The sequence below is a fragment of the Nothobranchius furzeri genome, chromosome 2, assembly GCF_043380555.1.
Source record: "Nothobranchius furzeri strain GRZ-AD chromosome 2, NfurGRZ-RIMD1, whole genome shotgun sequence".
In the NCBI taxonomy this organism is placed as follows: Eukaryota; Metazoa; Chordata; class Actinopteri; order Cyprinodontiformes; family Nothobranchiidae; genus Nothobranchius; species Nothobranchius furzeri.
In genome coordinates this window covers 55,057,879-55,073,839 of record NC_091742.1, presented here as the reverse complement: position 1 = coordinate 55,073,839, position 15,961 = coordinate 55,057,879, and positions in this window count along the sequence as shown.

The following is a 15,961-nucleotide window of genomic DNA, read 5'->3' as shown; positions in this document are numbered from 1 at the left end:
AAAAGCACAGGAGCACCGACAAGAAGAAGAAAGCAGAGCAAATATTGAAGACACTCAAAGGGAGAGAAAGACAGGAAAAAAGAGGAGGACTAATAAAAAGTGAAAATAACTCATGTCAGAAGAGGGGAGAGTTTCGCAAATCCAGTTAAGATTGTCGAAAACTTTGTGTAAGGGGGCCTCGCATCTGTGTTCGACTTGGGCCCCCAAATTGCTAAATCTGCCACTGCTGGTAAATGGTTTACTGACCATGGTATTACTGCGCTCAATTGGCCTGCCTACTCTCCTGACCTGAACCCCATAGAGAATCTGTGGGATATTGTGAAGAGAAAGTTGAGAGACGCAAGACCCAACACTCTGGGTGAGCTTAAGGCCGCTATCGAAGCATCCTGGGCCTCCATAACACCTCAGCAGTGCCACAGGCTGATTGCCAACATGCCACGCCGCATTGAAGCAGTCATTTCTGCTAAAGATTTCCCGACCAAGTATTGAGTGCATAACTGAACATAGTTATTTGAAGGCTGACTTATTTTGTATTAAAAACACTTTTCTTTTATTGGTCGGATGAAATATGCTAATTTTTTTAGATAGGAATTTTGGGTTTTCATGAGCTGTATGCCAAAATCATCAATATTAGAAACAATAAAAGGCTTGAACTACTTCAGTTGTGTGTAATGAATCTAATATATATGAAAGTCTAATGTTTATCAGTACATTACAGAAAATAATGAACTTTATCACAATATGATAATTTTTTGAGAAGGACCTGTATTTCCTGTGGCGTTGTTTCTATAAGCTTCTGCAATGTCACCAGATTTATTTCCATCCAGTGTTGCAATAATGTTTCACTAACGTCTTGCATTGATGATGGTAGCGTCTGACCGCTGGGCAAAGCCTTCTCCCGCACATCCCAAAGATTCCCAATGGGGTTAAGGTCTGGACTCTGTGGTGGCCAGTCCATGTGTGAAAATGATGCCTCATGCTCCCTGAACCACTTTTTCACTATTTGAGCCCGATGAATCCTGTCATTGTCATCTTGGAGTATACCCATGTCAGCAGGGAAGATGGAATAACCTGATCATTCAGTATATTCAGGTAGTCAGCTGTTAAAGCTGTTAAAGAATGACCTCATTCCTGTATCACATCCTGTTGCTGAACCTAGACCTGACCAACTGCAGCAGCCCCAGATCATAGCACTGCCCCCTCAGGCTTGTACAGTAGGCACTATGATGGGTGCATCACTTCATCTGCCTCTCTTCTTACCCTGATGCACCATCACTCTGAAACAGGGTCCATCTGGACTCATCAGACCATGTTTTAATAATGCGTTGGACAGTTCTGAACCCAGTTTTAGTAATTTCTACAATCTCCTTAGATGTTTTCTCTGCTTGATGCATGCCAATGATCTGACCCTTCTCACACCAGCTAACATCTTTTCCACCACTGCCAGATGTGTCTTCCCACATGATTGTTTAAGAAATGAAAGCAACTCATTGCACCAGCTGGGGTTAAATAACTTGTTGCTAGGTGAAAGATAATCACCCATGCAGTAAGTATCCAATAGGAGGCTCCCACTTATTTGCTTAGTTAAATCCAGGTGGTGACTTTTTTTTGGACAGGCACTGCATGTAGCAGCTAGATTCTGTTTGATGCTACTGGTTGCTAATTGTTTGCAGGATTTGTTTTTACACGAATGTTTACGTTAAAGTCACTTAGTTATAGTTGAAGTAAGAACACAGCAAAGAGCTGCCTTTACAGTTGTGTTTTTTTTTTCTGAAGCACCAGCGCAGGGCAGCAGTAGCTCAGGAGGTAGTGCAGGTTGTCTAGTAATCTGAGGGTTGTCAGATCTCTGCCCAGCTCTTGGCAGAGAATGCTGCTGGTGGTGGTCAGAGGGACTGGTGGCACTTGTGTTCAGCAGCCTTGCCTCTGTCAGTGAATCCAGGGCAGCAATGGCTAAATTGTTCCACCAGTGTGTGAAAATGTGTGTGCATGAGTGAAACACTGGTTGTGTTTTATAGTGCCTTGGGGGTTCTAGGACTCAAGAAGGTGCTATTGTAAGGAAAATGAGAGATTCTTACATTTTATTTGAGCTGTAAGGCATGGGATTCCATAGTAAATATGAAATCCACCTTACGGTTCGGTGGGTCAGTTAAACCAGAAGATCGGATCTTTTTAATGCAGAGATTATGTAACCGTTATGTATTCACTCAGAGACAACAGAATAGAGAGAGTCAAGTTTAAACGTTAAGAATGTTATTACTAACAAATTAAACTAGGCTGCTTTCATAACTAAGTGTATAGTGTGCATGGACGTAATTTGGGGGGGGGGATTGGGGGGGGGGGGACAGGGGGGACATGTCCCCCCAACACTTTTTCCAAAGTCAAGTTTTGACCCCTGCACTTTTTACCATCTAAAAGCAATATTAAGCTATATTAAATTGACACTGGTTGAGCTCTAGGACCAAGTGGAAACCAACTGTCTGTGTTGAAGCCTGTTTCCCATTAGGACATACTGTAAAGATACCCCCCCCCCCCCCCCCCCCCGTGTCCCCCCCACTTCTAAAGTGAAAATTACGTCCATGATAGTGTGACTAAAAATGGAAGAGACGGTGAATGGATGACGTGTGATGTAAATCAGAACCAGCAAATCCGAAGAAGCGATTAGTTCTGACGGGAACTGAAAATGTTGTTCTGAAATAAGCTTGGGTTAGTTTCAGAACCGCATGAGACACCATCAAGCCGGGTCTACTTGCCTTGTGGAAGTCCTCTGGTAAGATCAGGAATGCCAAGGCCCAGCGGACCCTCTCTGGAAACTGAGCTGGTAGAAGAAGCAGCGGTTCCAACCAGACCCGTCTTGAGTTACCTCCGGCACACGACTCTTTTATTGGCGTCTGTTCAGACCCCGCCTGTGTCGGTGGAGCTTTTTTTCTGAAAGGAGCTGTTGTCGCGTCTGGTTGTTATAGCGACTGGATTTTTCCAGCTTGTCGTGGTTCTTTTGGTTAAAGAGTAAAAGGTCAGGATTGGCCACTCCGTCACTTTCTCTGGAACGCTTTGAACTGGCGTTAGAGCTGAAGTGGCATAGTTTTATACCTCGGATGTTATGGTTTATTGTCGAATGAAAATTACCAAACACCGTCAGAAGCACGCCTCTGTCAGATCTGTAAAATTCTGATTGGATCAGTGAAAGAATGTGTTATGTCTTTTTAACACTACGTGAAATGAGTCTTGTTGGAATCCTTAAAGTTACAGACTTAATTTCTAAGATCATAGTAAAATAATTAATATTTTAATTTCACAGGTCAGTCACATCTTATTATTGACTAACACTTTGATGGATTAGCTTTATTAAAATAGAGTTCTTTGATTAATTAAAAGAAAAGAGTTCATTCTTCGTTCTTCTGTCTTCACTGCTGGAACGTAAACAGTTTAGAAGTGAATGCATGACCTTGAGGCTGTTTCATGCACACTGACACTGTGTCAAAAGGAAACAGCTGTTAGAGGGTAGAAATGGCTCCTTCATCACGTTACACTGTAGAATAGAAAATATTTTATTAATCCCACAGGCCATTTACCATTTTTACCATTTAAAACACTGTTTATAATTATTGTTTCCTATCACAAGATGGTGTTCATGATTCCTGGTCATGACAGATGTTTGTTTAAAACTGTGTTTACAAAACAAACTGACATCTGTTTGCAGGAATAATAATTATAATAAAATACAAGAAAAACCATGTGATCAGTGTAAACAAACTGTCTCTCTACAATGTGATCCTACCCAACTGCATTCTTTGATTTAAATTTATGTTATTGTGGGTTTTATTCTGCAACATTTGTGCTATTGTCATTTACTGTGTGATATTTAATTATATGGTATATATTATTCACAGTTTTGCCATATAAACTACACTTCCATCCACTTCACTGAATCTGTGACTTTTTATTTTTGCAAAGCATTTAAATATGTAAAACAGAGACTGATGGAGCTCCTTAGAAACGAGACACACTTGATAGTCCATATGTTCCTTAATATGCATATGGGACTTATTCCATATCCAGTGAGACAGCCTGGTTGGCTTGACTAAATGCAAAACAAAGTGAAAACAAACATGAAAGTTCCTTGTTGTGTATGACTTAATGTCATTTATTGGTACAATTTTTCAGCATCACATGTGTACTAAGACTTATTTGGTCTAATTAACAAACTGGGACAAGTAAACTACGAACTGGTGAGGAAAATGGAGCAAGGTGTATCTGATGGACTTAATCTGTTTTTGTTTTTTTCCTTGTGACAACATTGTAATGAAGTTATTATTGTGTCTAAGATACATATCACTATACATTGGAATTATGAAAACATTTGTTTTTAATGCCAGCCTGTGCGATTTAATTAATCACAACTGTTTTGTTGATGTTCATCTGCAGAAAGGCGTGTGTCCTACATCTGCTCGGTTTACATCCACCCAATAACCTCTCAGTAGCCGCGTGCCTTTCAAAGGGGCGTGTTGGGCTGTGTGTCTGTCGGAGGGGAGCAGACCGCCTGACGTCACGGTGAATGGAGCACGTTGACATGTGAATTCCGCGGCATTGTCAACGCCGTAATAATCAAGTAACTGCGCAACCCTAATGTTTTTAAACATATTTGCTGCTACTCGTTGTTTGTTTATACTAGTGTTAAAAACATTTATTGCAAAATAAAAGTGTAACAGATTGTATTGTTGTGATCAAATAAATTGAGGTGTTCTATCTAAATCAGGCCATTATTCCAAATGTATAATTTATATAAAAACACATATATTATTAGTTACAAAAAATATTGCTTTAATATTCACAAATAGATATTGTTGCTATGTCTACATGTTAATGAAAAATTGTTAATGAATAAAATGCTAAGTTGGTAGCCCAGTTCAAGAAGAAAAACAGCCAGTAGTAAGTGTTATTTCGATCTTATAATAAACATTACGGTAGACTTAGTTTTATCCGACCCGCCTCCTGTTTACCTCGCTGTTTGAAACAACTCAGGTCCAGTCACCGTTCAACGTGACTCCAGAGCCCCGTGCATCTTAGCCCCGCCCCCAGCACCCAATCAGCAACTAGTGGGGCTTGTCGTGGGCGGGGAAACATCTTCACATTGTCCAATCACGGCGATTGTTTTAACATCACTTGGCCGACCACACATTCAGGCACGTGTGTCCGTGCGTGTAAACTACATTCGGCAAAGGAATGACTGCAGAGACAAGACGATAAGCAAAACACTCGTTCAGATCTGACATTTAGCGGACTTTTTCCGGGAATTTTAAGCGGAGAATAATCATCTGAGCTCTTGTTATATTGAAGTAAATAAGGTAAGTTAGCTAGTTTGTGATTTGCTGTTGCTGTTGCTTTGTAGCTAGCTTGCTAGCTTTGACTTATTTTTGTTTGCTCCAACCTTCAGACGAGCTCATTTGATGTCCTTGTCATGTAGCTACATGTATGTATGTATGTATGCATTATGATCTACACTCCATTTTTAATTTCAGTAAACGTGAAGCTTCTTGTGACTGCAATGCTTGTTGCTGCGTTTCCAACCAATCCCACCACATGTTTGCAAGCTCTCAAGTAAAAGATGCCTGCTTTATATTTAGACATTGAAATTACTGGAGTCTCTCCAGTTTTGTGACCAATCGGGGCTTCAAAAAGCCCCTATCTGAAATAATACGGGGGTGTTAAAGACCGTTGTGACTAATGGTCAACAACTCGCCATATTCAGGGTGTGTAGCCGGCTGTAGACAGAAAACCTCAGACACGTACCTTTTAACTACTGCGTAGACAAATACAGGGCTTTTCTGAGAATTTAGACAAGCTCGTTGTTTATGCTAAGCATTTGATTGATTGTGAAAGGTGTAATCACAACAATGTTTATATTGCTCATAACCCACTTGTTTATGCAGACAATAACTGATTGATTTGACAAAATGTGGTAGAGGAAGTCTTGCTTCAGTTTGAGGATAATTTTACAGACTTGTTGCAATGATATTTAGATAATATGCTTGAAGGGGTGAATGTAGGGCGTGCATGTTTTTTGTGCATAACTGGTCTTTCTGAAACCTAAGTACGTGATAAATATGCATTTACTCTTTTGAGCTCGTCACATGAGTCCTCTGTCATGTCGGCATATATTCAAATATGCCTCATTTTGTGTGTTGTTAACTAGATTTCATTTTGAATTTGGAAGGTTAATGCTTTAGGATTAGGTAGGGCTGGGCAATAAATCAAAAATGTATCGTTATCGAAATTTATGACACCTATCGAGATGATTTTTCCCATGTCAATAAATTTGATGATAACAAAAAATGAAAAGATGTGTGTAGGTTGACAACATTCGTGTCCCTTTAAGAAGCTGCACCACCTTGAGTCACGTAAAAATGTGACTCAACATAAGACACGTGACAGCCCCATGTAGTGGACAACTTTTGTTTATGCGCAAACCTATAGTTATCGTCCGTTTATCGTTATCGAGGACAAACCCTCAATATATCGTGATAATTGATTTTAGACCATATTGCCCAGCCTTCTATCTATCTATCTATCTATCTATCTATCTATCTATCTATCTATCTATCTATCTATCTATCTATCTATCTATCATCTATCTATCTATCTATCTATCTATCTATCTATCTATCTATCTATCTATCTATCTATCATCTATCTATCTATCTATCTATCTATCTATCTATCTATCTATCTGGGATGTGTATTTTTGAAATTCTGGCGATACGATACATATCACGATACAGGGGAGATGATACGATATATCACGATATATTGCGATACATTCAGTCAGATGTTACAAGCAATTTTTTTTACTGAATTTATTGTAAGAATGTTCAATAAACAGTCCAAACTGATACGTAACATGGTTAGCATGAGGTATCTGAACCATGATGGAGGGATTTACATTTCAGTGGTGGAAACAAAACCCGCTGCACACTGCTGCCAACTAGCGAGTGGCGATTGAATTGCGCAAAACGAAAAGAAAATACACAAATGTTTGCATGTGAATTTTTTCAGGAATTAGATACACGGCTTTTGAATATCGATGTAATAATTGCAGGAAAAAATATCACGATATATTGCCATATCGATATTTCCGATAAATGATAATTGACCCGCACTTGTATAGCGCCTCTCAGAGTAAGGACTCCAAAGCGCTTTACACTACAGTGTATCATTCATCCATTCACACACTCATTCATACACTGGTGGGGATGAGCTGCGATGTAGCCACAGCTGCCCTGGGGCGCACTGACAGAGGCGATACACAGCTTCTGAATATCGATATAATATTGCTGGGAAAAATATCACGATATATTGCCATATCGAGATTTCCTTGCATCCCTACTTACTACCTACCGACCCACCCACCCACCGGCAGTGATTGGTCTTGAGCGCCACCCACTGCAGGCAGTGATTGGTCTTGAGCGGTCCTGGTTGGGTCATAAGAAGGGGACGATTCGTGCATTAGTAGTTACTTCTAGTGTGTTTATCAATCAGAAAATATGCTTTTGTATAGTTTCTTTTGATATTTAAAAATAAGATACATTTCTGAGATTTGCATTAGTCAAGTTGGAAATCTGTTTATTCGGACGACCAGTTGATCAACTGGCGCATCTGCATTTCTATAGCTACCAAGTGGCCGATCTGTCACCGTCATTCCTCATGTGAAAAGTCCAGCTACATTTACAACGTACATACAGCCTTTTAGTGTTATAGACATTGCTTTGAATGTAGATATATTTCATAAACAGCATGGCACATTGTGTTATTGTTACAACACTACATTTGTGAGGTGCAGCCCTGCGGGGTTTATGAAGAAGCTTCACACAAATATCTCAAAACCTGATTGATAAAAGTATAAATATGAGATGAAAAATAAAAATGCTGATCTTTCATACAACAAACGACCAAACTTGTCTTGTTTATGCGTAAACAAATCAAACTCAGCAGCTCTAACACCTACTCGAGGTGAGGATGAGCAGCATTTTTGTACGTTTGAACAGTTTTGCCACGTAGCAGAGGTGTGTTGACTCAGCATACAGGAAAACGCAGACTTAGTTTCGTCCACTTTCACACACACTTAAAAGTGCAACAACCCAGAGTTCCTCCTGTTTTGACTGTGAAGGATGCCTCTGTACCTTTTTACTGGCAACAAAAGCGGTTCCATATCTAATGAATCTGAGAAAAGTCTGAGAAGGAGCGAGTAAAGGAGGTGTGCCTGTCCTTCGTGTTCTGAGAAAGCTGAGCTATCAGGAATGAGAAACTTACTGCCAAGAAGTGGTTCTCTGGCCTCAGAGATGACTTGAGTTTATGAGTGCAGACTTGTAATACGATTTGAGCACACTGGAAGCTGTTTTTATGTCAATATTCAGAGCTACAGGAAGACATGTGGGAACAAATCCATGCTGGGATTTTAAAATGGAACTTCTGTCCCTGTAGAACTTTCTTAGCTTTATTTTACATTATGTGAAAAATCTGCGTAGGTCTGAGTCTGGGCCAGCTGTAGCTGGCAGGTTTACCAAAAATACTTTATCGTTACAATTATACTCGGTGGTTGCTGATTATGTTTCAGAAATCCAAAAGTTACTACATGCTGTTAGCTAGCAGAAGGAGCTCATTGTGCCATTTTACCAGCAACTTGATATTTAGTGTATTCCAGTGTTTGGTTGTGTTTAAACCACTAATCAAGTCTTTTAAATTCCTGTTTTGTATAATTATTAACCTTGCTGTAAAACTTCTCAGCTCTTCTTTAGCTCTTGTGTTAACAAAACAAGTCAAAAGTATTGGGCGAAGCATACCTATTACTCAAACGGAATAAATGTTTTGAGATCTATTCCTTTGAACTAATAAGATGCACATATTTTATTGTCGTTTTGTATGCCTTTTAAAGAGCAAGTCGCCCCCTACCAGAGTCGTACTCCACTCCCTTTTCCAGTATGAAAATGCGCCACAAGGAGGCATCGCCTGGCAGTCCGAGAGGGCAGAGCCACTAAAACACACACACACACACACACACACACACACACACACACACACACACACACACACACACACACACACACACACACACACACACACACACACACACACACACACACACACAGGCTCATGGCAGCATTGTGACATCATATGGTACCAGCTAACATCATAGGGTACATCTTAGCAAATTGCAATGGCAGATTTAAATTCAAATTGACACTGACAGTCTTAATCAGAATAGTTTAAATTTTCACTAAGATGCACTAAAGTGACAAATGATTAACTACACGTGTCTACTGCATGATTACACACTCATTTATATAGTTTATCAGCAAAAAGAAAGTTAATGGGGGTGACTTGCTCTTTCAGGATTTAGTCTAAAATACTGGTGCATTTTTCTGAACAATAGAACAATCATATCAGTCTTTACAATAATATTTTAAGCACAATCCTTATTTCAGTGGTTTGTAAAGTCCAGTATGATTGGTCAGTGTTTCCCCTATGGACTCAGGCATGGTGCTGCCCCCCTGTGCTCACCACCCTGCATCACGGCTGGAAACATTTCTAGGGGAAACACTGTTGGTGCTCCTAAACTCATGTTTTCCCACTAGTGTCAATTACCGGAACTTTAATTTATATTCTTATGATCAACATGTATAGAAGATAAATCAATATTTTCCACTTGTTAGAGCATTTTTTGAGATTGTATAGATTTATGATGTCATCACTGGTTTTTGTGGTTGGTGAATGAGCTGTCTGCCACCTGCTGCCAGTCATTTTTGCTGACTTGTTTAGTTTCCGTTCAAGCATGACAGAAAAAGAACACATCAGACGAAGGTGAAGATACATAAACATGAAGAACCTTTGGAAGTGTGAATGTAGACCTTTGTGAACCTTGTCTTCATCGAGCCATTGGGTTGTAATTCCAGTGTTTTGCTACTAGGTCGTTATAACGAAGGCCTCCACACATTGGATTTTAAACTTAAAAGCCTACGGAATTAGATTTATTTGGAAATTTTCATTTGAATTTGGAATCTACGGCGCCCCCCAAACCCGTCCATTTAAACTGTTTAAATATGATGTTGAATTAACACAACTAGAGTAAACAATATCTGTTATAAGGAGATGGTTTAATACAAATGGAAATTTGACAGCCATAAATCATTGGGTTTTATGTTAAAGTGACAATGTTTACTTTTTACCATTAATCTCTGAAAACATCCATCAAAATCTTGTTGAAAATGAACAAAATGATTTCCAGTGATTGAAACATATTGGCGGCTTGGTAACATAACCACAAGAATCAGGTTTAAAGTACATGGGGTGTGGGTCCAGTGTCTTTGGGGATGCCATATTTGATGCCATGTTTCCTTCTGACCAGCTCAGGGTCCTGTGCCTGTCGTTGATGACACACTAGATAATTGGCTGGATGTTCGACTTACAGAAGCTTTGTTACCACATTCAGAAACATTTAGGCAGTAAGAAACATGAATTTAATTACAAAACTGCAAAACTCTTTCTAAATCATACGTGAAAGAAGAAAAAGAAATGCTATATATTTCTGCCAGTGGTATTGTTGTAGTATCAAATTCAAATCAGTTCAAAGATACTTTATTAATCCCAGAGGGAAATTAGAGATGACGTCATTGGCAGGCGCAGGATCCCAAGCAGATCCAGAAACCACAGCGCCAGGAAACTAGCATCAGCGTTGCATTTTCTTGATGGGATTAACTGAAGGACCATCAAAGTCTGAGGAGTCATGCCGAGGTTGCATGCTTTCTGCTCCATTTACTGTCATGTTCTTTTTAAACTAGCGACAGTCACAGCGATATGGTGTACAACTACGCTGAAATGTATGTACTGCCCCCTAGTGGCAGGGAACACTGCCACTTTAAAAACTGTTTGTTGTTATCCTGCATGCCAGTCATAGTTTTGGCCAATCAGATTGACTCTTGGCAGCTTTGATGACTAGTCCTGGTTGATGATGGGTGTGTCATGGTCTGCGTCCTGCGTCCCCCTCATGTGTTCTCCAGCCCCCCTCTAGGTTCCCCTTATGTGCCTCCTTGTGTTCCCCAGCCCACTCCAGGTTCTCCCCTTAAGTTTCTGTGCCCCTTTAGGTCTCCAACCCCTCCAGGTGTCCCTCTAGGGTCCCCCTCATGTGTACCTAAGCTTCCTGTGCCCCTTCTTGTCTTCGTCTCCCACCAGGTTTCCCAGCTTCACTTATTCTTTAGTTTTCTTTGTATTTATATTATCTAGCTAGTTTTTCCCTGTAGTTTTCATAGGTTCAGGTTTTCTTCTAGGATCCTTCCTTGGTCCTTCCCCACCGGTTTATTAGTTCTCCTTTTCTCCTTAGATCATTAGTTATTTGTCTTGTTCTTCTAGTCTTTAGGTTTGGTTATTATTCATAGGTCATGTTTTATTTCCCCTCCTCAGCTTAGGCCTAGTCCACACGTAGCCGGGGTTTTTTAAAAACGAATATCCGCCCCTCCAAAAACTTGCATCCACACCACCACGTTTAAAAAAAAAACTGTCCACACGTACCCGGATAAATACGTTGTTAAGGACATGCCAGACCTGTAGGCGGCAGTACTTCCCCCGTTCTTAACCTCGTCCTTCGTCTGTGGTCTTCCGCAAGGAGCAGTAATTCCGCTTGCAAAAACAAACAAGCAAAAAGCGCTTGGACAATTGATGGATCGGGTAGTGACAGAGCGCAGCTCTGAAGGCTTCCATGATGCCGGCTAATGTAAACACAGGTCGCACACGTGATGTCAGCATTTTTTGTCGCGGAAAGTGACGCTGCGGACCTTAAAACTCCGGTTTTGTCCGTCCACTCGCAGACACCCAAAACGGAGAAAACGCAGATCTTCACTTTGGCCGGAGTTTTTAAAAAGATCCGTTTTCGTGTGAAAAAACTCAGTTTTCGTGTGGATGACAGGCCAAAACGTAGAAAAATATCTACGTTTTGGCAGATCCCCGGCTACGTGTGGACAGGGCCTTAGTTTCCTCTCCCTGATTAGTAGATTGATTTCACCAGGTTTCTCTCTCCCCGCACACCTGCAGCTCATCTCCCAACCATCCTGCCCTTGTGTACATAACCCTGTCTGCATCTCAGTGTGGTGTTGGTCCATTGTCCTTGTCAGCGTTGTTTGTCCAGTGAAATTAATAGGTTGAATAAATCATTTCCCATCTATCCTTTTTCTTCCACTTATCCGGAGTCGAGTCGCGGGGGCACCAGTCTAAGTCGAGAGGCGCATACTTCCCTCTCCCCAGCAACTTGAGCCAGCTCTTCTGGGGGAATCTCAAGGGGTTCCCTGGCCAGAGGAGAGGCTGGCCAGTGAACGGGGAAGTACGTCATTACCCCCAGGAAAAACATAAAAAATAATCTTTGTTCTGAATAAATCCTACAAGTTGTAATCCAAACATAGTTCATTTATTTTGGAATGAAATTAACTGGAGAGAAATGCTTTGAATGAGACCAGCACTTCTGAGTGTCTCTTGCTGAAAACTTCCACCCCTTTTTTTGACAAAAAAGAGATAGGGTGAGACGCTCTGTCATCCTGGAGGGGCTAGAGTAGATTCGCTGCTCCTCCACATCGAGAGGAGCCAGTTGAGGTGGTTTGAGCATCTGGTTAGGATGCTTCCTGGACACCTCCCTGGTGAGGTTTTCCAGGCACGTCCAACTGGGAAAGGACCTAAAAGAAGAACCAGGACATGTTGGAGGGACTGTGTCTCTCGGCTGTCCCAGAAACACCTTGGAATTCCCCCGGAGAAGCTGACCCAAGTGGCTCGGGAGAGGGAAGTCTGGGCCTCTCTCTTCAGACTGCTGCCCCTGCAACTCGACCTCAGATAATCAGAAGAAGATGGATAGAAGGAGAATGGAAGTTTGGTTGGACTTGATTTCAGCTTCTGCGGTTTTTTCACTTCCAGAAGGGGGAGTGCTTAGTCCGGTCATAGTTTGGCTAAGCTGGGAGGTCATTTAAATGCAGACGTGTGTTTTCTGACCACATTATCTATGTGCCTTAGCTTCATTAGGGATAGACCACTTTGGTTTGACTTCAGCCGGCCTAAGCTGTACACATGCATTCAAAAAGTCAAAGTTTAGTCAGACTGAGGCAATTATTGGGTTTTCTCTTATGCATGTAAACCCACTGATAGTGCTTTATTCTAGTCCTTATTGCTAACATTTACCCTTCATTCCTTTGATGCAAGCAGGAGCTTCAGCAGCATGTAGATAATCCGAGTGCTGCCCTGGTCACCACTGGTTAAATCACTGGTCACCAGCTTGGTATTTTAATGAAACTGGCCTAATCCAACTCACAAGATAGCTAACTATTCTACTGATTACAATATTACTATTTAATTACTACTCATTGTGGGATCATTTTCCTTGTTTTTGACTCGGGAGGAGACCTTAATGGTTGATGTAATTAATTCCTGCATTTAATAATTAAATTAGAAGGTCTCAGTTATTCATAGTGTTGTGTTAACTTCTGTTTCCCCGTTTAGCTGCACCCCCGCAGCCCCACACTCACAGCATGTGCAGGGTTTTATCAAACTGGTTGAACAGAATTACCTTTTATTTCTGCACCTGTGAGTGACCTTTCCCTCTGACTGCATATTTAACCAGCAAACCTCCTGACTGAGCCGAGACCGGCAGCTGGCAGAGTCCGTCCGCCTCCTCCACCTCGTCTCAGCTCGCGCTCTCTCATTGGACCAGCTCGCGAACCAATCAGCAGCCAGTGAGGCTCGCGGAAAACACCGCTGAGCACACGTGCAGTGTGATGTGTACACAACAAGTGCAGCTGCCGCGCGAGCGCACTCAGGAGGAGCACCAGAACCAGACAGAGCTGCGGTCGCGTTAAAACACAACACCTTCCTCATTTATTTCCCCCGCAGTCCTGGGGGGTTTGCGCGGAGGAGGCCTCACATGCTCTCACACACGGAGCCGTGCCACACCTTCCCGCAGAGCCCGTCCGCACTCTGCAGCGGTGAGGAGTATCATGTTACAGCCTGGTCGCTTCAGGTGATTGTCGTTTGGGACGAGCTGTGCCTGCTTGTTGTGATTTTGTGTTTGAAGTATGCACCAGTAGCTGAGATTATGATCCTATCGCATCGGTTTCACTGCGACTGTGCAGAAATAATACATTTGTGGCGTCCGCCTATCTCCTGGGTTATCTCTGTGTCTGAGAAAATGCTGACAAAATAAACTTTTTACAGGTAGCAAAAACGTCCATAATGCACATCCAGCTGTCTGTCCTTGAGTAGTTTATACAGGCTGCATGTTAAGGCCACGTTTCTAATGCGTTGTTTTCTTTTGAAAGGTTTATCTAATCTGTAGTTTTTATAAACAGTCATCGCCATGTTATTTGGATTATTTGCTAAAAATACTTTGCAACGATTGACTTATGCCAGACTAAACTGGAGCTGAGATGTTGAAAGCTTTAGTTTCATATCCTTTGCAGGTTAGCCTGAAACATCTTTAGCCCGTGCCTGGGTGAGTGTTGGTAAAATACACCCACCACCAGTGGAAGCAGATGTACATCTAATAGCAATAATGCTGCTTGTTATTTCAATAGTTAATTTTTTTATTTTTTCTCCCAATTATTCGATTCTTTCAGTTGATGCATGCTGGGCTGTTGAGTTCACCAGTTGGTGTCTGCAATAACAACACTTTCCACATTACTGACCAGTGAAACAGACCTAGTTGAAAGTAAAGAGAAATACTGGTCAGAGGATGTTTTACTCCGATATTCCCTAAAAGACAGAAAAATGAAAAAGAAGCAGCTTCTTCAATTTTGTTAGCAAACAGAAACAATGTTCACTTCAAACTCGTCCACGAGGTCTTTGATATAAATATCTCCGAGCAAACATGGACATCAGACTTTAATCACATAACTCGACCAAGGGGAGATGTTGCATCAACGCTCTGTAGTGTTCCAGATGTTCACGTATTGCAGTGCTGCTTTGAATAGAGATGACTCTTAATTCAGCCTTTTTTTTTTTATTAATGCGACCCCAAGCTGTTAAGTCTGTCTCCTTTCATTAAACCTCTCCTGTGCTCCTCTGTCCATTCTACCAGTGCGGGCGCTAGGGGGCGCTATAGCTACCCCTGGATTAGTCATTGCACCCCCATAGCACCCCAAAGTAAATATTAGATTTTTTTTTACGATTTAATTTTAATTTACCGTGTGGGTGTGATAATATTTAACACACAAAACAAAAATAATCAGTAAATTATAACATAGATAGTAAAAAAACAGGAAATTTGTTAACCTTTGACCTCATTTTCCACCTGTGAACGAGTGAAAGGTAGAGCTAGTGGTAAGATGGATCGGTTTTTGTTGCCCACATTTCCACGGTTCAGTCAGAAATGAATGAATCTTTGGAAGTGATCTCAGACCCACAAAAACCCACGGATGTGGATGAAGAGAGTCAACCCTCAACCGCTGCAGCAGTCGAGGGTTTTGCCGCTGGAAATGCTAACACTAACGTTAGCTAACCTTGCAACTCTATAGATGGATTTCTGTGTGGCTGTATGTGTTTATGATTTCATGGAAAAGTCAGCGATTGTTCATATGTTTATGATGTATATTAGTGATTGTTTCAGGTGTTGTTGAGGTTTTGTGCAGGCATGTGTATCTGCTAGTGTTGAAGGTGTTTTAGAGAACAATAGGTACGCATGACCACTTCCTTCATAGCACCCTCAATAAAAAGACTAGCTCCTTCATAGCACCTGCAGAAAAATATTTCTGGAGCCGCCACTGCATTCCACCCATTTCTGGCTCGATGTTCTCTTCTTCAGATGCTCTTCAATGGTCTTGCTGTTGGTCAAAGATAATAAACAACGCCGCCCCAAAAGGTTGTTGTAGTGCATTGCAGCTTAAAGAATCCCACCCTTTTTTACTGTAGTTGTCAAATGAAGGCTCTGTTGATGACATGTTTTGAC